This window comes from Leptinotarsa decemlineata, unplaced genomic scaffold, assembly GCF_025532065.1.
Source record: "Leptinotarsa decemlineata unplaced genomic scaffold, Ldec_3_MD MMD2_tig00000010_RagTag_RagTag, whole genome shotgun sequence".
NCBI classification, from domain to species: Eukaryota; Metazoa; Arthropoda; class Insecta; order Coleoptera; family Chrysomelidae; genus Leptinotarsa; species Leptinotarsa decemlineata.
The window spans coordinates 4935474-4960101 of NW_027412538.1; positions in this window are offsets into that span (position 1 = coordinate 4935474).

Below are 24628 nucleotides of genomic sequence, written 5' to 3' on the forward strand. Positions count from 1 at the left end.
ATGGGGTGTTCTATAATATTATGAATAATGTATGGCAATGTTCGTAACTGAAGGTGAACGGATATTTTCACAAACATACAAAAATTTAAGATCATTACATACAATTAGGAAGTATACCGATAATACGTATTTCTTAACAAAGTTTAATAAATATATGAATATTTATAGGCAAATTATTAAAAGGGCTAAATATACATATTATGCAGAGAGAATCAGAACAGCCAAAAATAAAACAAAAGAAAACTGGGTTGTAGTGAATGATATTAGGGGTGGAAATAAGGCAAATCCTATTAAAACTAACCTAGCTCCAAAAGAACTCAATGATTTCTATGGCTCTATTGGTGAAACACTAAAAGAGAACATAAAAGCCAGCTGTGACCCTTTGGAATACCTTAAAAATCTAAATGTTGTTGAAAACTTCATTCTTACAGATACATATGTACATAAGTTCATACAGATAATGAATGAAAATAAAAATTCGGCGGGTATGGATGTCTGTAAAAATATTTGAAAATTTACCTCTGAGTGCATTACATGTTTTAGTGGAATGCATTAATAAATCATTCAGGCATGGTATATTTCCCACATGCTTGAAAATAGTTATGGTTATTCCATTACATAAGAGAGGAGATCTGAAAGACCTCTCAAATTTCATGCCCATCTCTTTATTATCGACCCTTTCAAACATTATTGAGAGATTGGTGAAAAAAAGACTAATGCCCTTATCGATAAACAATGTGCTATCTAGCCTTTAGTTCGGCTTTCTAAGTTCGAAAAATACCACAGATGCCATTTTCTCCTTTCTAGAAAATGCATTCTCTAGCTTAAATGATGACAAGGCTGTTGCAGCAGTGTTTTGTGATTTTTCGAAAGCTTTAGATTGCGTTGATCATAAGACACTGCTGCGGAAGCTCAGCCATTATGGGATAAGAGGAACAAATTTGACCTGGTTTGGTTCATATTTCACAGAACGTCGAGAGGTGGTGAAAACATCAAGTGGACAGTCTGATCTCAGTGACATAAAACATGGAGTACCTTAGGGGTGTGTTTCAGGACCAATGTTGTTTTCAATATACCTAAATGACGTAATAACTATCGCAGGACAATTTACTGTATTTATCGACGATACCACTATTATATGGAGTAATAAAGAAATTATTCAGCTATCAAATATGATAAAAATAAATATTAGGGAAATTCAAGCCTGGTGTAACGCGAACTCCTTGTGCTTCAACCTAAACAAAACAAAACTAGTTACTTTCAAATGTATGCTGGTCGATTTAGATTTGGATAATCACTACATAGAAAACAAACAGCACACTTATTTCCTAGGCATTCACATAGAAAATAAATTAAATTTTAAAGAACATGTATCCCATTAAGTATCTAGTGTATGTTATGCTATTGAAGTGATATCAAATGAACTGGGGTACACTACAGCTAGAATGGCTTACTCTGCACTGATAGAATCTCATATTCGCTATGGAATAGCTTTCTGGGGCCATTGTAATCTACAGTTACAGAATAAATACAATATTAGTGCTACAGAAGAGGTCTTTGAGAAACCTTACAAAGTCTAAGGCGAGAGATCATTGCAAGCCTTTATTCATCAGTCACAAAATATTAACTGTCACCTGTTTATACATAATGAAAACAATGTACTCAATTTATAAAAATAAAACTAGCATGTACACGCCCGGAACGAATTGTCACAACACCAGACAGAACCATATGATCCACTCACCTATTCCAAAATTCACCTTGACTCAGCATTATCTGATTTATGAAAGTATTAAAGTATATAATCACCTTCCTACCATTCTAAAAATTTGCACAGATATCAAAAAGTTCCGAAGTACAGTTAAAGTTCTTTTAATCAAAAAAGCTTATTATTCGATCCATAAATTCTATCATGATAACCTGTAAATTCTACTTGATTTTCACCTTAACTCAACTGTCTTAATGTTTCATTTGTGAAATTGCTATGTTTGTATTTTTTATATTTTATGTCATGTATTGTATTTTGTATTTTTTATATTTTATGACACTCATTTGATTTTTTTTAAACTTTGTTAATAGGGTACTAATCTTCCGACAATAAAGCATATATTGATTGATTGAATTATTGTGACATCACTTTTACAATGAAACCTTTGCTAATGAAAGTGAACAACTGAAAGAGTTGTGGCTATAACAAAGTCTTATCATGATAACTTGTTATATTGAACACTAGTACTCTAGTAAATACAGACAAAAATAAATCGAAATAAATCGATACATAGATGTATCCTGAATATCATGGGAAAACTCCTCGAACATCTGATCAAGGAGGGACTCTTAAGAGAAATAGAAAGAAAATGCGACCTGAATGAAAATCAGTTCGATTACCTAAAAGGTAGGTCAACAACGGATACACTGGCAAAAGAACAAAACATCGCAGACGAAGCAAACGAAAGGATTGGTAGGAAAAGATGCGCTATGATTACATGGATAAAACGCTGTACAAACGATGTACAAAACGCTTTTGACTATGCGTCATGGCAAGGGATCCTGAAAGAAATCAAAAGAAGGGATGTACCTTCATACCTGTACGATATGATTGCCAGCTACCTTGGAGAAAGGGTGCTAATAGTAGGATACAAAGAAGTAACAAACATTGCCTGTGGTGTTCCACAAGGCTTCGTCATTGGTGCCACATTATGGAATATATACTATGATGGAGTACTAAATCTGACGGTTCCTAGGGAAGTGAACCTTATTGGCTACGCAGATGATCTAGTCGTAGTGGTGGTGAAAAAAAACGAGGAAGGCTGGTAAGAAATTCCAATAGAACTGTGGAGGATAGAGCCGAAAGTGGATGATAGTGAAGCAACTCGAACTTGCGCCTCAGAAGTCAGAGGTAGTATTGATGGCAGCAGCTAGGAAACTGAAAAGTGTCACAATTGAATTGGAGGAAACGAATATCTGCAGCCAAGAATCCTTTGAATACCTGGGTATCCACATGAACCGGTACATGAAAATACCAGTTCATGTTAGAAAAATAGCATAAAAGGCGAAAAAAGCCATAATCAACATAAGCAGAATGATACCCAACGTTGAGGGCCCTCAAGAAAGTACAGAAGGATTCTCCGCTTAGTCTGGAAAAGAGTCATGGGAAAAAAGATATATAGAAATACTAATAAGTGTCCAGAGAAAATCTGCTATGAAAACAATAGATCTTCTGGTGGAAGAGACAACAATGGTACAAAACAACCAAAAGGGTTAGTAGGGTCACAAATTATTGGAAAATGGCAACAATCCTGGGAGATAGACGATGGAATGGACAACTGGACAAGAAGACTAATAAGAGACATAGAACCATGGATAAACAGAAAATGGGGAGAGGTGAATTACTTTCTCACACAAGTCCTAACTCCAAGACCATCCTGACAAAGAAAAGTAAAGATCAAAAATATCAACGATCAAGTACTGAAGAAAAAGGAAGATCCCTGAATCATCATTATAGTCGGCTATTCCGAAGTATTGAACTACCTTGGAGGGCAGTTCCAGAGTAGCCTGATTGACTCACGAGTGGTTTTTTAGTCGGTGATAATGATAATCATGAAAAGATTTATTCACGAATTTTTACAAAATAAATTTCACAAATACACAGTAATACAACTTATAGATACAATATATGAATAGGTAGGTATGTAATGAAAATAGGTATATAATAAAATTGATTCGTGAATGATTAAGTGCAAAATCACTGAAGCAGTCAGTAGGTTGCTTGTGTGTGATATTCAAACTACTAAAAATAAACTTTGTCACAATATTGTGTTTGGCATAATAGTTGGTAGGTACCTATAAGAATATTGTCATATTCGGTATATTGTCAAAATCATGAGTTTGGGTTATATTCAGTATATTGTCACTTTCGGTTTGCTTTATTTCAATGAATTATAAAACAAGGTACGCTTATTTGCCATTATCCATATATTAAGCTTACTTTCATAATAATAAAAATTTGAAATATTTTTAAGGTCTTCTGGTATCAACGACCATAATCTGGGCGCGACATAATTTGTTTTCCTTTGGCCAATTGTTTTTCCACTTCCAGGAAAAAACAGTTCAAAATGTCTTCTCGTATTGTGAGTATGCTTATGATACTTCAGTACTATTTTTCCTTTTTTTAAAAATACAAGAATTTTTTGACAGAAAAGTTGATGAACATCCATTATTTGAGTCTCTTTATACAGACTTTCAGAGGAATAGCTGATAGTTTTTTCAAAATCCATTTTTGTACGTTGATCTTGTCTATGAAACAGTCTCTCACACCACACCATCCCAAAATTTCATATGTTAATGTGACAATGCGAAATAAACTGTTTTAAGGTGTTTGGGATCTAAACATGCTTTCAAACATTTGAATTTTGAAAGTATTTCTCGTATTTTATTCGACACATGCTTCATCTGAAGGTCCCATCTTGAATGCCGATCGATCATTATTCCAAGATATTTTATGAATTGGGCTTCAGAAATTTATGAATCTAGACCAACATCAATATCTCCCAAATATGGTAATCCTAATGAATAGGAACAGAATGGTAGATAACAACTCTTATTCAAGTTGGGAGTAAGTTCTTTGTACTGAAGCTATTTAGCTATGTTAGGAAAATTATTCTCAATATTTTTCTTGAAGTTCATTCCAAGTGCTGTGAGTAACAACAGTATCATCTGCAAAACTAATGATTTTCCCCAAACTTTCTATGTTAAGAAGACTAATTATGTATAGAATAAAGAGTACTGGTCCTAGAACAGACCCTTGAGAAACACCATAAGTTATTTTTCTAGGAGTTCTACATACCTCATCAATTCGCACCAGTTGGGTTCGTTCTGACAGATAATCTTTTAATATATCATAGAAGTTTCTTTTAATCCCATAATATTTCAATTTATTCAGTAACTTTCGGTGACTAACTGTATCAAAGACTTTCGAGAGGTCAAGAAAGATACTTATTATTGGCACTGATTTATCCAGGCAATCGTAAATTAATGTTGTAAACAGGAATATGATACTACCTAGTCACAGGTAGTGTCGACTACCTGGGGCGACAGATGGGGCGACGACAAACAACAGGTTTGTCGTCGCCCCATCTGCCTGAGAACGAGGTAACCAACTGCATATCCGAAATTTGACCAATTCCTCGTATAAGAAAAAAAAACTTTCACGTATAGTCAGTGGGAATTTCGGATATGCAGTTGGTTACCTCGTTCACAGGCAAATGGGGCGACGACAAACCTGTTGTTTGTTGTAGTCTTCAGATTAGTTCGAGGAATGATACTTCGATTTTCAATTATCGGAAATCATCGACTCCACGTTGATGATATACACTACCTTGCACTGACGAGTGGCCAAACAGCCCGAAACCGGTCTGCAAGTGTGTTCCAATAATTGAAAATCTATTGCGGCAGTTTTATCGCCAACAGCATATGCAGGAATAACTTCTGTGAAGAATCTTGCACTGACACCTGTCGGATATAATCCAACGCCCTTCGTGGTATTAGCCAGGGGAGTAGTTGTTTTCTGATAGGTGTCAGTCCATTAACCTACTGTGTAGGATGTTGAGACTGGCCTGAACGAATTGTTCTCTTAGATGATTTGATTTATAGCCAGTCTTCAAGTATGCCCACTGACTATACGTGAAATATTGTAATAAGCTGAATTTAAAAAAAAAATCAAGAATAACAATGAATAGAATACAAAGTTCTCTATCGGCACAGTAGAAAAAATATACTTTGTGATATGGAGTTACAGAAACACAAGTCATTTAGAAGGCCAATACAACCTAATATTATTTATAGACATCAAACTGAACGTACAGGTGATTTATGTTTCCAATTTTAATAATAAAATGTAACACTGTTTTCATCTTATGTATGAAAATAGTATTCTGCTGACCAACTTATCTTATTTCTCAACAAATATTTCTTTACTCACGGTTTAAATCAATATCACTGGACAAGAAAATCTATAACTTCCCTAAGACACACCCTCTTCCTCTCACAAGAAATCGATGCGAATTAAAATCGCTAACCAGTCATAATTATTCCGCGTTAATTTACGAGCGACTGTAACTCTTTCCAGCGACAAGATGGCCACCGCCACGTCTTTGAATTGATGCATTATGCATTAAGGATCAGCCGACGGAGGTGTTAAAACCGCCGATGAATTATAAAAGCCAGGATATAATAGTACGTCCCGTTTAAGCTATACCTGTAATTTAGGGACATATATCTTTTCTGTAATGGATTATCGATGGAAGGAACATAGAGTGGGTTGAATCGGGAATGAAGGCGGGGGAGTACGTGTGGATATTAATATTGAACTCTGGGTGCTCTGTGGGGTTTCTTCAGGACGGATTCGATAAAAAATTGGAAGTGGTTTTGGTAATTAATAATTCGGTGATGACTATTTATAAGAAGAATATTTAATCTAGATGATCTTGATGAATATAAATCAAAGCATTTTTTGGTTATATTGAAAATATATTCTGGTGTTTGGAGTTACTGAAACGTTGAGAATATTCAATAATCGGGTATATTTAACAAAGTTGGTTCATTGGGATCTCTTCTTATTATTGAGCGAGAACTGATAAGGATATGGAAGATTCGGAATCGCACTGCTGGTGTGCTCATTTATGTTGAAGTAGGTATTGAATTCAAAGAAAAAAAGTTCTTGTACCAAACGGAAATTATTGGATTATGTTTATTGAAATCCTAGTGTGAAGACAAAAATGGTTGATAGGTGTAGTCTATCACTTTCCATCTTCTAGTGATGCAGTTTTCCTCGACAACTGAAGGATACGCTTGAAAAATACAGTGGAAAAGGTAGGTAGAGTACTTTCTAATTGGTAACTTCAACATTCATTTAATGAAAAAGAACTTCTTTTACATATCATGTTCTGTCAAGATTCTGTTTTTCCGTTAATCAGCTGTAGCCCCCATACGAACGACAACTCTCAGATGTTGAGAAACTTGTGCGAGCTAAGGACTAACGAGGTCTTACCTTCAAACGTGTGATTCCTAACACGGTCGCAGAATCATCCCAGCTTCAACCAGATAAAGTCTCTCTAGAAAAATATCTGGTCGAGGCAAGAATCGAACCCACGGCCTTCCGATCGTGAGTCGGGCGCACTATCACCGCGGCAAAAACAACACACAAAACAACAACAACAACAACAAAAAAAATATTATCAATTTGATAAATACATATGGATTCGAACGGTTATGAAGCAGTGTATAAGCTGTAACCATAATAAAACTCTAGTTGATTATGTAGTAACTAACTGTGATATTATTGATGCAAATGTATTCGAAGTACCAAAAATGATGGTAGTTGAATGTTTCAAAAATTGCTTCAATATGCAAGACAAAATTATAATTACTAGAAATATATCACTTAGGATACACTACAAAAACACACTTTTGTCTATTCCCCACGATATTTCTTTTTTGTTGACTAGTTTTGGCTATTACACCACCATCGTGGAAAATAGACAAAAGTGTGTTTTTGTAGTGTATCCTCAGGGAACATGAATTTCCACAAAATAAACAAGTCGTCAATCAAAGAAAAAAAATATATCAAGTGAAACATATCATAAAGTTGATAAATCAGTGCTGAACTTTTGACTCTGTTGATGTTGATTCTGTCCTGCATGATATAATTGGTAAAACTGAAAAGATAGTCAATGAGCTTGCTCCACAACGTTATATCATTGTTAGACCCGATCAATACCATATCATGATACTAAATCAAAAATTAAATCACAAGAAAAAGATAGGGCATATCGAAATTTCAGATATTGTAGCACTGAAGAGAATGGAGAATTGTGGCGGAATTGAAAGTCAATTAGAAATCAATATGTTATCTTACTGAAAAAGAAAAGAATTGTGTACTTTGATTAAAATTGGAATAATCCTGAAGAGATGTGAAACATCTCTTATGAAACCTAACATGTTCCAAAACTTCAATAAAATAATTTTCTCTCCTCCCCTCTTATTATTTTTGAGTTATAATCAATTTGGGAAGCAATTTTGAAAAACTCCATTGAAATTATTTAAAATCTTCCATATTTGAACGTATGTAATTATATATGATAGCTATTTCTGCCGGTACACTTTGTTTTTTATTTATTCATTACCAACATGACAATCACGAAATGAAAACAAACTCAATGTCACAATACTTCAACTTCATCTCCCGCATTTTTTAAATTTTTTTCTTCATATTTGGAGCAGTGAACTAATTACTCGCCTAACTCTTTCGGACAAGTTGCTCATAATAAATCAGGTGAGTATTACGGAGGACGAATCCTTTGTAATCCTGTTTAGTTTATGTTTTCCTTTGGATTGGAACTGAAAATTCCAAACCGAAGAAAATTTGAAACTTTTTTAATTATAACCCCTATTTAAAATATCTTCATTAGTTTCATTGGATAAAATGAATCACCTCAATATAAATGTAATACAATACAAGATAGAATAGAAAAGAAATGATGTGATTTGATGTTACGGAGATACAAGTTAACAAACAAATGAATACAGATGTGTCCCCAGGGTAGCTTATTGGTATGAGGAAGTAGAGTATGTCGCCTTTAGTGAGGAGTATGATAAAAAATTTCAGATAAAAGTTATATGGTTCACTTTGTTACTTATTCTTAAAATATTTTGGAATATAGAGAGAAGAGATTGGAGGATCAAAATGAAGAACTGATCATCCTAGGAAAAACTATTTGGGTTCCAGCTGAAACTCTAGACGGAACTGCAAGTCCTTGAAGTGGTCGACTATGCGACAAAAGGTTTCGACCTGGGTGAAGGATAGCATATAGGAGCGATACTCTTCGGCGTCTCCAAGGCGTTCGACATAGTCTGCCATGACAAACTCGTGGCCAAAATGGCTGATTTTGGTTACACAGGAACAATGGTAAGACTGATGGGCTCTACTCTAGCCGACAGACGATGCCAATACTGAGTAGTAAAAAATATCTCCACCTGGCGACTTCTGGAAACAGAAGTTTCATAAAGCGCTGTTCTTTCAATTCACCTCTTATCGATGTGCACGGCAGACGTTCCGAAGTCAAATAACAATTCAAATGAGTCATTTCTCTACGCGGGTGACACACCACTGCTGGTCAAGTCTCCACTTCACCAGCTAGTCATAGAACGAATATATTAGAGAAGAAAACTATAATCTGTAAGATTGGCATCAATCCCAAAAGCAGCCAGGTTCATCCCTTGGATGAACGAATTGGTCTCCACGAGTCACTGAACAGGGACGACTCCAGATTTTATGGGAAACGGAACAAAAGCAAAAACCCCTTTGCAATACGGTAAGTACAGCGACCCCTGATTACTAGATACAAATACACACACACACACACACATAAAAGACGATATCACTCACATACGCACTTAGCTGTAACACACACATTTGTCACCAGTCAGAAACATGGGACAACTACACACTATTCACAGTAGTCTCAGAGAAAATAATAACAGATAACATAAAGTTTACGAATTAATGGTTGACTTTAGATCAAGAGAAGTTTCAGTAGTGTGTTGAAAACTGCTTGGAAGTGAGTGGTGTTGTACGAATGGAATTCTAGCTCCTGCACGCAAGTACCGTGTGCAAAACTCAAGTCACTCAACCACGGGGGTACCACTGAAGATGACTGCTGTAGTTGCAGTTGAATCGTTTGGAAATTAAACCCAGAGAAGGCCACGGCAAAACCCTGAATCCAATCGAAACATCGACGCCAGCCGTGAAAACCTACATTCCTGTTCATATGTCACTCAACTTCTTTCTATCAATCTTCTATCATTTCAGATTTGGTCCCCTGACAAATTAAGTCTATATCGAACTGGAATCAATAGACATTTCGTCTGCAGTAGTTTGAAAATACAAAGAATGATCATAAGGGAAGGAAGAAGTCTCCTAGATATAAAAGATCGTGCCTTCTTTTGCATCCTGAATATATTCGACTGAAATAACATGAATTTCCCCAAAGTTGTACACCATAACTGATATGAAAGTGGAACAGTGAAAAGTATAAGGATTTAATATATTTGCACTAGTGATGTACTTCAATTGACAAAGAACAAATAGAGACCCCGAGAGTTTTCTCTTCAGTTGAGAAATATGTGCTATTTAGTCTATTTTCTAATGTGATGCCCAGTAATTTAACTTTATTAGTTTCTCAATTACAGCTAATTTGAATCTTACCAGAAATCTGAATGTATTGTGTTTTCTGAAAATTTGGTTTCAAATCATTAGAAGATAGAAAACAATTATTAGCACTATTAGATACCTCGTCGAGATGAGGCTGTAACATATCATTATTTTTATCCGACAGAATGAAAGTGGTGTCTTCCGCAAAGAGAACCAATTTGAACGAATCATATATTTGCACAAGTCATTCACATAAATAACAAATGAGAGCGGGCCCAAAACAGACCCTTGCATTACGCTAAGCTAAATAGTTTGAAACTTTGATAAGGTACCGTTGAGCATCACTGCTTGTGGACGATTAGCAAGATAGGTTCTTATTAAGTGAAGCGGAATACTTCTAACTCCGTAATAGTTTAATTTTTCCAACAGAATTTCATATTATAATTCATGTATGCATATACTTCGAAATCTTTCTTCAAATGTTCCGTTGCAGTATAGTATAGGTATCAGACATTTTCTCTTTCATGGTAAACAATGTCTCAAGCTTAATTTTGTGATATTGATGACTTATTTATTTTGTGGAAATTCATCTTCAATTAGATATAGGAATAAAATACTTTGTCTAATTTCCACTTATTCAATGTATTGATATTAATACGATCAAGGTTTCGGTTTTTACAGCATTCTCAAGTGTTCTAGCACTACTAGAGTAGTGCTGAAACACTTGAGAATAGTGTAAAAATCGAAACCTTGGTCGTATTAATATCAATACATTAAGTAAGTGGAAATTAAACAAAGTATTTTATTTCTTTATCCAATTGTAGTCTCAAGTTCAGTTAGTTTTCTGCCGTCCTTTACCTACATGCTGAACTGAACTTGCTTTTTCATGATATTTATGTTAATGGGAAATTCTTTCGAATTTTTGCCGTGGTAATATAACGAATTAGGTTTTCCTTATATAGTGTAACTATGTCTTAGATAATGCGGGATGCAGAATTCTCTGTTCAACTTCTTCTTTAAAGAATGTTTTCGTGGATAATGTTGATAATTTTAATCAAGTAACGGGTCAGCCCATTTGTACTATTGGAAAATATTTCAAGTATTTCAGCAGTCTCTAGATTGAGAAATTAGTGAAGCTGAAATTGGAAGTGGAGTAATATTTGTTTATATTCACTGTACAATCGAATCGATCAATAGACAATTTTATTTATGCTATACATATCATTTTCCTTCATTCTTCCCAATTTCACTAATTTATTCGTATTCAGGAAAATTTCAGTGTCTTTTCTGAGTCACCGATCTTCCACCTCAGTACATTCTCTACTTACCTACTGAATGGATGCCAGAAGTGTCAGCCGATATTAATATGAGGAATAAACTGATATCATGCAAAATTCTATGCGGCAAGCATCCCCATAGATTGAACATTTTTCACATCTGTGGTGCTGTCATCAATTTCGCTGGAAGACATTAAGAATATGTTAACACCCTGTATGCCCGTATCACGTACGCCATCTCAGCTTGGTCTACGTCGTCTTCTCCCTCGAGGGCATTATCTTCACACATGACAAGTGTAGGAGACGAGAGATCGTTTTGAAAGTGGAATACATGCTTCGTGTAAAAACAAACGGGTAGTTTGCCGGTTTATGGAGAACAGTTCCACAATATGCGTATCATAAAGACAATTATTTGTCGTTCTTTGACTGCTTGTGGAGAGGAAGCCTCAAAGATGCTACGAGTGCATGATGTCAGATTTGCCATATTTCAAGAGATTTGTGAAGAGTTTAAACACATGAAAATGATCACTCAAAATTATCTGTGAGCTGTTGTATCGTATTGACAAAAACGTTTGATCAGAATATATTTTCGTTTTGTGATAGTTCATTATTGCTACTTGATTTTCGTGAATGAATTTTGTGACGTTGTTTGGAAGTTAATTGTCGTTCAATGTTGCAGATGTTATTTGGTGGTTGGTAAATAGGTCTTCTGATTCTGGGATTCTTTCATCATTACTGATATTAGACTTCAGAATACACTCATAGCTCTAGAACTGTAACTTTGTTACCCTTCCTACCCTGAACTATATAGGGTGTTCCAAATTAGTAGCAATTTCAATGAGCTTCTTGATGCCAAAAACAAAAAACGAATTGACAGTCGCGTTTCCAAAATATTCCCTAAAATGATAAATAGCACACCCTATGAATATTACTGGAGTTTTTTCCCAACACCAAATCGCTATTTTCAACACCTCGACACGTGTTTCGATCACCAAGTCATCATCTTCAAGAAGTAGATCAAACTAGAAACTATCGCGAAGTTAACGCTATTTATGCTATATAGGTATACCCTACAGGTATCTATATAGCATAAATAGCGTTAGCTTCGAGATAGTTTCTAGTTTATTCTTCCGCTTGAAGATGATCACTTGGTGATCATCTTCAAGGTATCTATATAGCATAAATAGCGTTAGCTTCGCGATAGTTTCTAGTTTAATCTTCCTCTTGAAGATGACCTCTTGATGATCGAAACACGTGTCGAGGTGTTGAAAATAGCGATTTGGTGTTGGGAAAAACTCCAGTAATATTCCTTACTACACCAAAGGTTCCAAACAGTGCATCAAAAGAACACCCTATATTTCATCATACATTTTGATTCGTTGAAACATTCTGAACAACAAAGCTCATATCACCTCTCTTCCTGAAGTTGAAAATGAGCGACTTATGTGGAAATATTTATCTCACCAGTACGAAAAATTCCTTTGCTTTGGCAAATAGAACCTCATGATTGTCCAAACACCCAATTATGGTACTTATAAGAATTGAAATATTTTGTTACTAACGCCAAAAAAATTGCGCTGAGATTCGAACTCCTGAAACCCATGATCATCATGTCGTACCACTCACTTGACATGACAGAGCTATTTGGTATTATTTCACAAAGCAATAATTTCCATGCCATTCCATTAGTAGTATTTATTTTGTGAATTAATATATGTCTGCCATAATGATAACATTGAAGCCAGAAAGCCAGAAAATACTAGAGCGTCATATTGACACGGTTGGGAAAAATGGTTGAGACAAAGGAATATTTCTAAAAACAATGAAGTCATTATTGTTGATTATCATTTGCTATTCTCGTGCATGCAGATACTCTGGGAAGGTCTACTGATTCGACCCTTCATCATGTAGTTGGCAGAATCGAGAGATCATTGTACAACAAAGAATCCAGCCTGGGTATACACATAGACATCAAGGGAGCGTTTGATAAAAAAAATTCCAAGAATTACCCAGAAGCTACACTCCAAGAATGTACTGGTCATGAGGGGATGTCCACAGGCAGGGATCTTATCACTCCTTCCCTGGAGCATAGTTTTGGATACCCTGATTAATCACCTCAACAATAATGGTTTCTACACAATTGCATATGCAGATGACATACCCATCTTGCAGACCGGCAAATTTGTGAACACACTGTGCGAGAGAGCAAAGGATGGGCACAAAACAATACATGGTGTAAAGAACACTCACTATCGATCAATCCCAAGAAGAACGAGATGGTCCTTTCCACCAGGAAAAGAAATTTATCACGCTCGAAACCAAAATCTTCAAAAACAAATTAAACTTCTCTGGAGACAGAAAACCTAGGTACAATCCTCGATAGGGGGCTAACATGAAACTCTCACCTACAGAGTAGAGCAAAAAGAGCATATGTGGTTTATGAGCAATGTCCGACGACAGTAGGACGCGCATGGGGTTTTTCTCCCCGTGTGGTCACCTGAATCTACACTGCAATAATAAGACCTATGTTGAAGTATGAAGCCATTGCATGGGGACCAAAAGTTCTACAAGCAACGGCCATACAAAAATTATATCAAATACAGCGACTGGCTTGTTTGAACATCACAGAAACCATGAAAACAACACCAACCGCAGCAATGGAAATAATTCCGGGTATGATCTCTCTGGACCTGTACGTTAAGGAAGTTGCGTTAATGGCCATGTTACGATTGCGCACGGCTGTTGTAAACCTCGAAGTAGGAATGGGTCAATTGAGACTGAGCCTATGCCGAGAAGCGCTTACTGCTCAAGCTCTGCTGCAGTCAACCAGTGATGCAATTGAAAACTCACGTTAGTATTTAATAAACTCTACAAAATACAAATAAAACAGAACACACAGTCAGATGCTACAAATGCAATACGCATAATAAACAAACGGCTCAAAAACCAAATTAGGCCCAAGTTGTAGAGGGTACTCCAGATCACTAAGCCTAAGGATTGAGTAGTGAATGGGAAAAATACCAGCGTGGTCAAAACAGAACTGACTGGTATATCAATCGCCACGAAAAAAATAACCAGTGAAAGAATTTCTGGCAAAAACTGCTGCACTGACACCAGACAAGCCCTATTAGCCTTGAACAGACAACGTGTTACCTCAGGGCTAGTACTAGAGTGCCACCGAGATTTAGCCAAAGCCTCGGTAGATAATAGCATTATCCTGAGGTGGGTTGAAGGGCACGACAGGAGTAAAGGTGATTGCATTGCCGACTCTTCAGCCTAGGAAGCGGCTGGACTGAGAATTTTAGGGCCCAGTGATACCTAAGGCCTGATGACTCCGACAGTTGCGGAACTAGCCAAACGTCACATCCATGCTCAATCCCTAAAGAGATGGGATGCAATTAAAAGATGCCATCTCAACGGGATCACCCTGGGCGACCCTGGGAAGCTGGCGCCGAAGAAATATCTGACGATGACCAGGAAAAATCTACGCTTAATATTAGGATTTCTGACTAGCCATTGTCAACTAAGAAAACACCTCCATAATATGGGGCTAGTGGACACACCTCCAAGCAGGATGTGAACACAGAAAGATGAGACTGTCAGGTATGTCGTATGCGAGTGCCCGGAATAATCGTCAAGAAGACTGTGTGTGTTCAGCGAGTCTTGGCCTATAGCTGCCGATATAAAGGAAATGTCTCCCAATGACCTGTCCACCTTCCTGGAAAGGACAGAATGGTCGATGACGTAGAAGGACAACTTCTCGGGAGGATGTACAATGGGTTACATGTGGCCTAAGTGCTGTGAGCTTACACTCACCCTCTCTACTCTACAGATACAGGCTTGCTTTTCTTGAAATGAAAATAGTACGCCTCGTAGAACTGAATACGTTAAGAGTTCTTAATCCAAATTGATGAGTCATTAGGGTGTGATCCAATTTTCATCTGGCGATATTCGTCGTTTTGAAGGAAATATGAAATTAAAATGTGAAAATTCTGAAATAAAATTTAAAAAAAACCAGAAGATTGCAGAGTTCTCAAATAATACAGAAAATCTTTTTGAATTCAAATAATCACATTTTCCTAACAATATCAGAATCATCAAAACTTCTTTCCGAATGAAAATACTAACTCCGCTATATTGAATACTGGTCGATAGGACCTTGTTGTGTCGATTCTCCGCTTCCGAGTGCCTACAGAATAAAACTCCATTTAAACAAGCAAAAACAACATCCTTCCCAAAACAATGAACGACCCAATTGAATAGATTGCTGCTGTTCGATAATGCATTGTTGTGTTAAATTCTTACTTCTTTGAATAACCTCCGAACTGTGCCTGTCGGAACCAGAATAATCAAGCTATTCAATCGTGCCGTTATACTTCATTTGCCGAACCGACGTGCAATATAGAAATTTTCCAGCTTTTGTGGTAATTATTTTCGATCTCCAATTTGCTGCACGCTATGAACAATCTTCGAATCATAATAGAAGGTGTTGTGAATGCGGAGAAAGCGTTTGTCTAGTTAAATCTACATTATTTAATTTCGGTAAGTACCGCAGCTCTATTAACCTATTGCATCCAGTAATTTATGTTCTTTTGAAAGGTAATAGTGATACTTCTTGAAAACAATAATTTCACCATCATCTTCTCAAGACCGTAGCAATGCATCTATTACACCTATAATTCTGAAATAGGTTAAATAGGTAAATTCATATCTACCTTCCGAACGAAAGCAGGTTATGGAACAAAGTAGTGTGAGATCTCCAGCAGTGAGTGTAACAGCAGATGTTCCTCAAGGGTCAATTTTGGGACCCCTACTATTCCTAATATATGTTAATGATCTTCGAAATCATATGAACCCCCTGAACACGATTCAATATGCCGATGATACTACCATCTATGAGAGTCACCCTGGACATGAATATCCAAAGCAACTAACTGAAAATGCGCTGAAAAAATCGAAAAAAATTTTGCAGCCAATAAGTCATGCTTGAATGTCGAAAAAACTGAAACAATTACGTTCACACTAAAAGAACTGGAGGAGAGTCAAAAATCCATCGAAAACTTAATTGGAAAAAACACATCGTAGATCTCTCTACTGAGCTGTCCAGCACATAAGAGATAACATAACGTAATAGTACGAATCAATGAATTTGTTACCTCGTATGTTTCGAGAGCAGCTTGCATGGGGTTATTTAAGTCTAGGCTGTCATAAGGATTGTAATCTCTATTTAAAGAATGTTATATATCACCCATTACTGTTCTATACATATTTAAATGTCAAGTTAATCGCAACCATGGATATTTGACCAGAAATGGCCACAGTCTTCTTGTGTCACAACATCGACTGGCAATTACTCATGAACGTTTTTTTTTACTATGGTGATAAGGCTCATCAACCATCTACCACCAGATATGAGGAAATTACATATGATTAAATTCAAAATATGTATAAAAGGGCTGCTGGTTGATCTCTGCCCTTACGACGTAAATAAAAGTTTCAACTTTAAGATTTAATGCTTTGCCATTTCAAAGTGTATGTTTTGTACTATATTTATCTACCTTGATGATGCTAAATATGTTGTATTGATGCAAATACATTGATTGATTGATTGATTGATTGACCATAAACACTTCATGAAATAAGTAAAAAATGTTTTTATGTTCAACAGTTTTATCGAAAAATGTACTGAAAAGTAAAAAATAATACAAAAGGTCCTAGGTAGCAGTCATCAAACTACTCTCGTCAGCAATCTACGGTATTGATCAGATGAAAAATATAATAAATTCTTTGAGCGAAGCGTAATCTGAGTAAATAAGTATTGAGGAAAATAAGATTATGGCTAAAGAGGTAATAGAAAATTGAGTATAAATATACAAAAAACCAAATTCATCACTTTTTCTCTGAGATATAACGACCAACCCTACACAAAAACAATTAAAATTCACAAATCAGATTGCTCAAGTAAACAGTACCAATGCCCCGAAATAATAAAGACATCGTCGATTAAATACATAACCAACACATGAGGTGGGACGAACATGTTAATCTCTTCATCGAAAGGATACGATTGCTAATGAATGAATATTACAATTTGAGAACATCGTATCCTTTCTTATTAGTCAATGGGCTATGCTTGAAGACTGGCAATAAACAAATCTAAAGCAAATGGAACTTCAAACGTTCAAGCCAGTCTCTATATACCTACACAGTAGGTTTAATGGACTGACGTCTATCAGAAAACAACTACTCCCCTGGCTAATACCACGAAGGGCGTTGGATTATATCAGACAGGCGTCAGTGCAGGAATCTTCACAGAAAATGTCCTGCATATGCAATTGGCAATACAACTGAAAGAGTCGACCTTCAATTATGGAACGGGCACACTTGCAGACCGGTTTCGGGCTTATTAGCCACTCATCAGTGCAAGATAGTGACCATCATCGACCTAAAGTCAATGATATTCCACAATTGAAAATCGGAATTCTTTCAGAGTATTTCATTCCTCTTCCGAAGTTGGAGCGAACATCAAAAATGTCACTCCATCTAGTGGACGAGGAACTAACCAACTGCACATCCGTAATTTGCCCGATTCCTCTAAATAAGGAATAAAAACTTTCTTATTAGTCAATGGGCTATGCTTGAAGACTGGCAATAAACAAATCTAAAGCAAATGGAACTTCAAACGTTCCATAATTGAAGGTCGACTCTTTCAGTTGTATTGCCAATTGCATATGCAGGACATTTTCTGTGAAGATTCCTGCACTGACGCCTGTCTGATATAATCCAACGCCCTTCGTGGTATTAGCCAGGGGAGTAGTTGTTTTCTGATAGGTGTCAGTCCATTAAACCTACTGTGTAGGTATATAGAGACTGGCTTGAACGTTTGAAGTTCCATTTGCTTTAGATTTGTTTATTGCCAGTCTTCAAGCATAGCCCATTGACTAATAAGAAAGTTTTTATTCCTTATTTAGAGGAATCGGGCAAATTACGGATGTGCAGTTGGTTAGTTCCTCGTCCACTAGATGGAGTGACATTTTTGATGTTCGCTCCAACTTCGGAAGAGGAATGAAATACTCTGAAAGAATTCCGATTTTCAATTGTGGAATATCATTGACTTTAGGTCGATGATGGTCACTATCTTGCACTGATGAGTGGCTAATAAGCCCGAAACCGGTCTGCAAGTGTGCCCGTTCCATAATTGAAGGTCGACTCTTTCAGTTGTATTGCCAATTGCATATGCAGGACATTTTCTGTGAAGATTCCTGCACTGACGCCTGTCTGATATAATCCAACGCCCTTCGTGGTATTAGCCAGGGGAGTAGTTGTTTTCTGATAGGCGTCAGTCCATTAAACCTACTGTGTAGGTATATAGAGACTGGCTTGAACGTTTGAAGTTCCATTTACTTTAGATTTAACATCGTATCCAAAAATAATTCAATAACTCAGTATTACATTTTGGCTGAATCTTTTCTAAGTTTCTACATTACAGCATGGGGTAGCGCCTTTAATAATTTCATCGATCCCCTAAAAATTCCTCAAAATTCTTTGCTGAAAATTATTTACAACATAGAGAAACTATTTTCAACCTCATTACTCTACAGAAATACATCGATTATGAATCTAAATTGCTTATATATTTACAGAAGTATTATCTGGGTCTATTTAAACATCGGTAAATTTAAAAAAACTAGAAAATTATATAACAGGGTGTATAGTCAAATTACATTACAAATTTCACTCTTCGGAAAAACCAATTCTCAAAGAAGTCTGTTTTATTATGACCCAAAATTTTTCAATCTTCTTTCTGAAATCCTTAAAACTATAAATGGTATAAAATAATTCAAAGCTGTCTTGAATAGATATAGGTATTCAAAGAAACCCAAACTGTTTCTGAAATGAATACTGTTCACCATTGCTATCATTCACCTATCAATATATTTTGAATTTGAAATACAAAGTTTCCTAGCTCCATTGCCAACAATTCAATAAAACCATTAGAATTGCAGAGCCCTACGGTTTCACTCATTTCATTTATCAAGCATATCCATTTAATGTATTTGAGATGTATGTGATTCATAATCCTGCAGGTATATTTCACACCTAGGTGTATCCCATATATTATTTGTAATATTTGATGTACAAGTATGTTGTTGAATGAATAAAAATTACTGAATTACTTATCCGAAACATTTTAACACATCTGACTACAAACTATTTCCTGAAATGATTTAGACAATATTTTTAAAAGTCACTGGAAGAGACACAGTACACTTCTTGATCGAAAGTTCACTGGAGCAATCAATAACAATGACAAACTCACCTACTATTTCAAATAATTCACCTAACTACAATTTCAAATAGTCAATCAAGAATGTTTCAATATAAATATAAAGTTCAATTTTTTTTTATCGCATTGAATGTAGCTATTATTTTTATAATAATGATAAAGTAGTTTTCAATATTTATACCCGTACTTGCGATGCATTGTTTGGAACCTTTAATAATAATATATATTTATTAAATATGTATTATATAATACATAATAATTTAAGCAGGTAGATGAATGGTTTTGATGATATTTTTGTACATAATTTACATAGTATTATATCATGAAATGACATATGAATTAATAAATATAAGTGATAATCCACAAAAACATATGCTTGTCATGGATAATGAAAGAAAATAATGATAGTAAATAGTAAAGGATATTGACGAAAGAGCAATAAACGTATACATATACATACATACTTAAACACACATACACATATATAGCTATTTGAGATTTATAGTATCGATACTTTCTCATTAAAGAAAACTTAGACAATGAAAACGAAGACCTCTGTAGAACAGTATTTTGGTCCTATTGTATTATTTCAGAAATTATTCTTCATATCGGTCAGTTGATGGGTGAATGATCTAGGAAGGTTTGAAATCCAATTTTTCAGTTCTTTCTTGAATAGGCTTAGTGAGTTGATTGTTTTCAGTTCACTGGGAACTGCATTGTATAATCTGGGTTTGAGGAAATATGATGAACGTTGGGATATTGTTTTAGAGACGAAGCGCACTGCTAGGTGGTTATCCCCTTTCCGAGTATTATATATATGCATATAGAGATTTTTAGTTCCTTCTTTTTCTGCTTCACTATCAAGACGTTCAAAAGTAATTGTTTAGTATCTAAAACTTCTGCTAGTTGATAAATTCCATCACTGGAATATAATCGATCTTTCGAGTATATTATCTTTAGTATCCATTTCTGGAGTACATCGAGTTCATTCATTTGATTATTGTAGTAATGAATAGTGATGAATGGAGTTCAATCGCAACACCAAACCGTTATTATAACATCTTGATACGTTTTTCGATCGAAGATGATCACTTGGTGTCGAGGTTTGGTGCTGGGATAAAACTCCAGTATATTTAAACCCGTGCACACCTGTTATGTTGAAAGTTTGCTCGCATTTTGCCTATTCCCAAAACGGGCAAGATGAATCTTCCAAATAACTGAAGACCAGTCGCTTCACTATCAGTGACATTGAAAATCATGAAGAGAGCCGTAAACAAACATTTCCTTGAATATTTGAAAGGCTTCAACATCTTGAGCGATCATCAATAGGGATTTCGAAAACAAAGATCAACAGGCGCCCTTCTAACGTATACAGTGTGTTAATTTTAAAACTTACAATGGGCTATAGTGGGGGAACTGAAGTGGCATGAATGAGAACTCACCCTCATCAACCCCCTAGGCCCCACCCACCAAAACACAAAAAGTTTGAATTGCAAACCCCTACTTGTGATACATCATTGAAATGACTATAAAAAATGTTATACAATGGTATAAATAATAATTGTACAAGGGGAAGCAATAATTGTGAAACTTTGACTTAAGTGGAATATTTATTGAGGTTTTTGTTGAACTGCAAATTTATTGAAAATATCAATTAAGTAAATGTTCAAAGTGGGTTCTGTTGTTTAGTAAACAATACAGCCTATTTTCAAATTCTGCACGAACTTTGGCAAATATTTTTCTAGTAATGGCGCGACATGCTTGCGTAACTCTTTCTCGCAATTCCCCAAGTGACGCAGGTTGAGTTTTATAAATAACTTACTTGGGGTGACTCCACAGAAAAAAGTCAGGTGGCGCCAAGTCTGGTGACCTCGGTGACCACTCAATGGGACCTTTTTTTCGAATCCCTTTGTTCGGATAATTAGTATCCAACCAGTGCCTAACTGGAGTTGCATAGTGGTGAGGTGCTTCATCTTGTAGGAATTACAGCAAATATTTGTCTACAGCTAGATTACCTTAGTCGTCCCTTTGGTTCAGTAATTCATGCACAACTGAAGATTCGATGGTGTTTTCCAGCATATCGAGATGAATGTCGCCACTTAAATTGCCTCGTATGAGCTAGGGAGGGACCTATTGCTATCGCTTATTATTCCTGCCCAAACATTCAGTTTTTTCAGGATATTGAGTGTGACCTTCTCTGAATCGATGCGTGTTCGCATCACTCCAGTACCTACAGTTTTGTTTACATTACAGTTCAGCATAAAAGTACATTCATCACGGAAACAAATATTTTTCAACATTCTCGGTTCAACGCGAATTCTTTCAGTCATGAGTTCACAAAACTCAATTCGTCGGTCTGGATCATCATCGCCTAGTTCTTGAAGAATTTGTGTTTTGTACGGGTGAAACTTATGTAATTTCAATACTTTTTTAACCGACTCATGTGGAAGTCCTGTCACTGCAGATACTTGGCCTGTTGATGCAGTAGACCACGGACCTCATTCAGTAATCTTGGGGCATTCCTTTTTTATTTTGCACTCATCCCGTTTCTCTAAACTTCTCAACTGAATCGCAGACGTACACGTGACTTACATTTTTGTCCGGATGCCTTTCATGAAATATTTGAGTTGTAAATAATACTGGTTCTGGGAGGCAAATATGAAAATTATCTCTACTCGCTCAGGTATAATGTAAACCATCGTGACAACTGCAGCTGAATGACAATGCAGATCGTACAAATGATGGAAACTGATGACATTTAAAAGTCTCAAACAAACCAAAAATTATTGACTCTGACAGAACCCAAAAAACAGATCTTTTCAACTTGTTTTGCAAAAACGGCAAATAAAGTTTTTATTTAACAGAAAAAGTATCGACGGACACTTAACATTTAAAATAATAATCTGAGAGGTAGCATTACAAAGAAAAAAGTCATAGAAAGCCGGCTTATATTAAAGTTCGTGCAGACATTGACAATAGGCTGTATTATTGTTTACAAACCAACGGAACCCACTTTGAACATTTCCTTAATTGACATTTTTAATAAATTTGTAGTTCAACAAAAACCTCATTAAATATTCCATCTAAGCAAAAGTTTCACAATTATAGCTTCACCCTGTACAATTATTGTTTATATTATTGGATCGCATTTTTTATAGTCGTTTCAATGATGTATCACAAATAAGGGTTTACAATTTGAAGTTTTTGACTTTTGGTGGGTGGGGCCTAGGAGGTTGATATCTATTTCATTTCACTTTAGTTTCCCCTCACTATTCTAGAAATGGTTTCAAGCATTTTTCGATATCAGCTTTCGTTTGTGAGATATAGCCCATTGTAATTTTAAAAATTGACACACTGTATAATCCATATTTGAAATAACGCAATCGCGAGTCGCAATAGAGAGCCAAGTGCTGTTACGCTTGCTATTTCTAAGGTCTTTGACCATATGTGGCATGAGGGATTGCTGGTCAAACGTGGATGTTTTGGCTTCTCGGATCATTTTTGTGTATGGCTCTCCAGCTCCATGAAAGAACGTTGCCTGCAAGTGGCCGTCAATGGACATCTCTCAAATACGTTCACCATCAACATTGGTGGTATAAACGACTCAATGGAAAAAACCAATAATCCAATATATTGTTTTGCGGACGACATCGCTTTGTCTCGACATTCCGTTTGGATTCCAGGACATCGGCTGTGGAGGATGCATATCCCAATGAGGATCTTTAGGTTTTTTCCAAAAAGATAAATGTCTCCGTACCGACAGACAAGTCCTCTTTCTGCTTCGATGAGTTTGTCAGGAAATCACAAAAGCTGCTTCTCAACAGCTTAGAACACTGTTCCGAACGAGAAAACCGTACACACCTCAGCAACAACGTTAATGTTTTGTATGAAATATTCGTCTGAGTGTATACGAGCCCAGAACCTCGATGACACGACTCCACACGGACAACAATAACACCACTAATGCATAATTCCAAAACATCATTCCCCTAGGACGGGGGTCCCTTTCTACAAACTAATGATAACGAATGGGAGCATTGCCGTGAATATTACCGACAACAGCGCGCAGTGTAATGATAAAAATTGTGTCGTTTTTCGTCATCGTGGCTCTGACAGAAGGCGGCCACAAACAAATTATAACAATATTTTTGAGGTAACGTTTACCGAGTCGGAGTAGTCGTAAACATCGGTAATTCTGCAGAAATCCTGGAATTACTGCAGTCATATATATCTCCTATCAAACAACCTATAATAACTCATATTTGAACGGACTCGCTAGATGTGGTTGGTCATGTGGAATTGCCATGACTTCAGAGAGTCCATCGGGTAGTGTTCCTGTTATTCCAACTATTGGAGTGAATATTCACCTGCATATTGATGTTGAATAAGTATTCATAATAGATGGGGAAATGCAACTCATGGTGAATTTTGTCAAAGCTGTTTTAGGCCGTGGTCTGGAGGCTTTAATGCCTTACGTTTCGTCCACTTTTGCGGTAGACATCATCAAAAAGGTTATGAGGTATAATCTAAGTGCTCGAGTTGTTTTCAACGCAGAAATTGTGAATTCGTAGTATAGTCAGAAAGAACAACAACAAAAATTAACAGCTAACATTTTTTATTTCTGAAATTATTTAGCATAGAAGGTGCTTTGTCAATGAAACTATATCCCGGTCATAAAAATATTCCGAAGAAAGTGTTCTGGCTCAACCAACTGTATTCATTCCATCAAAAAGTTCAAATGAAATTCTACCAGATGAAAAATGTTCGCAAAAGTAAAGTGAACGGGGATGTCTTTCTTGAAATTGAATGATCAGTCAATATTTTTTCAAATAACGCATACCAAGATTTGAAGGT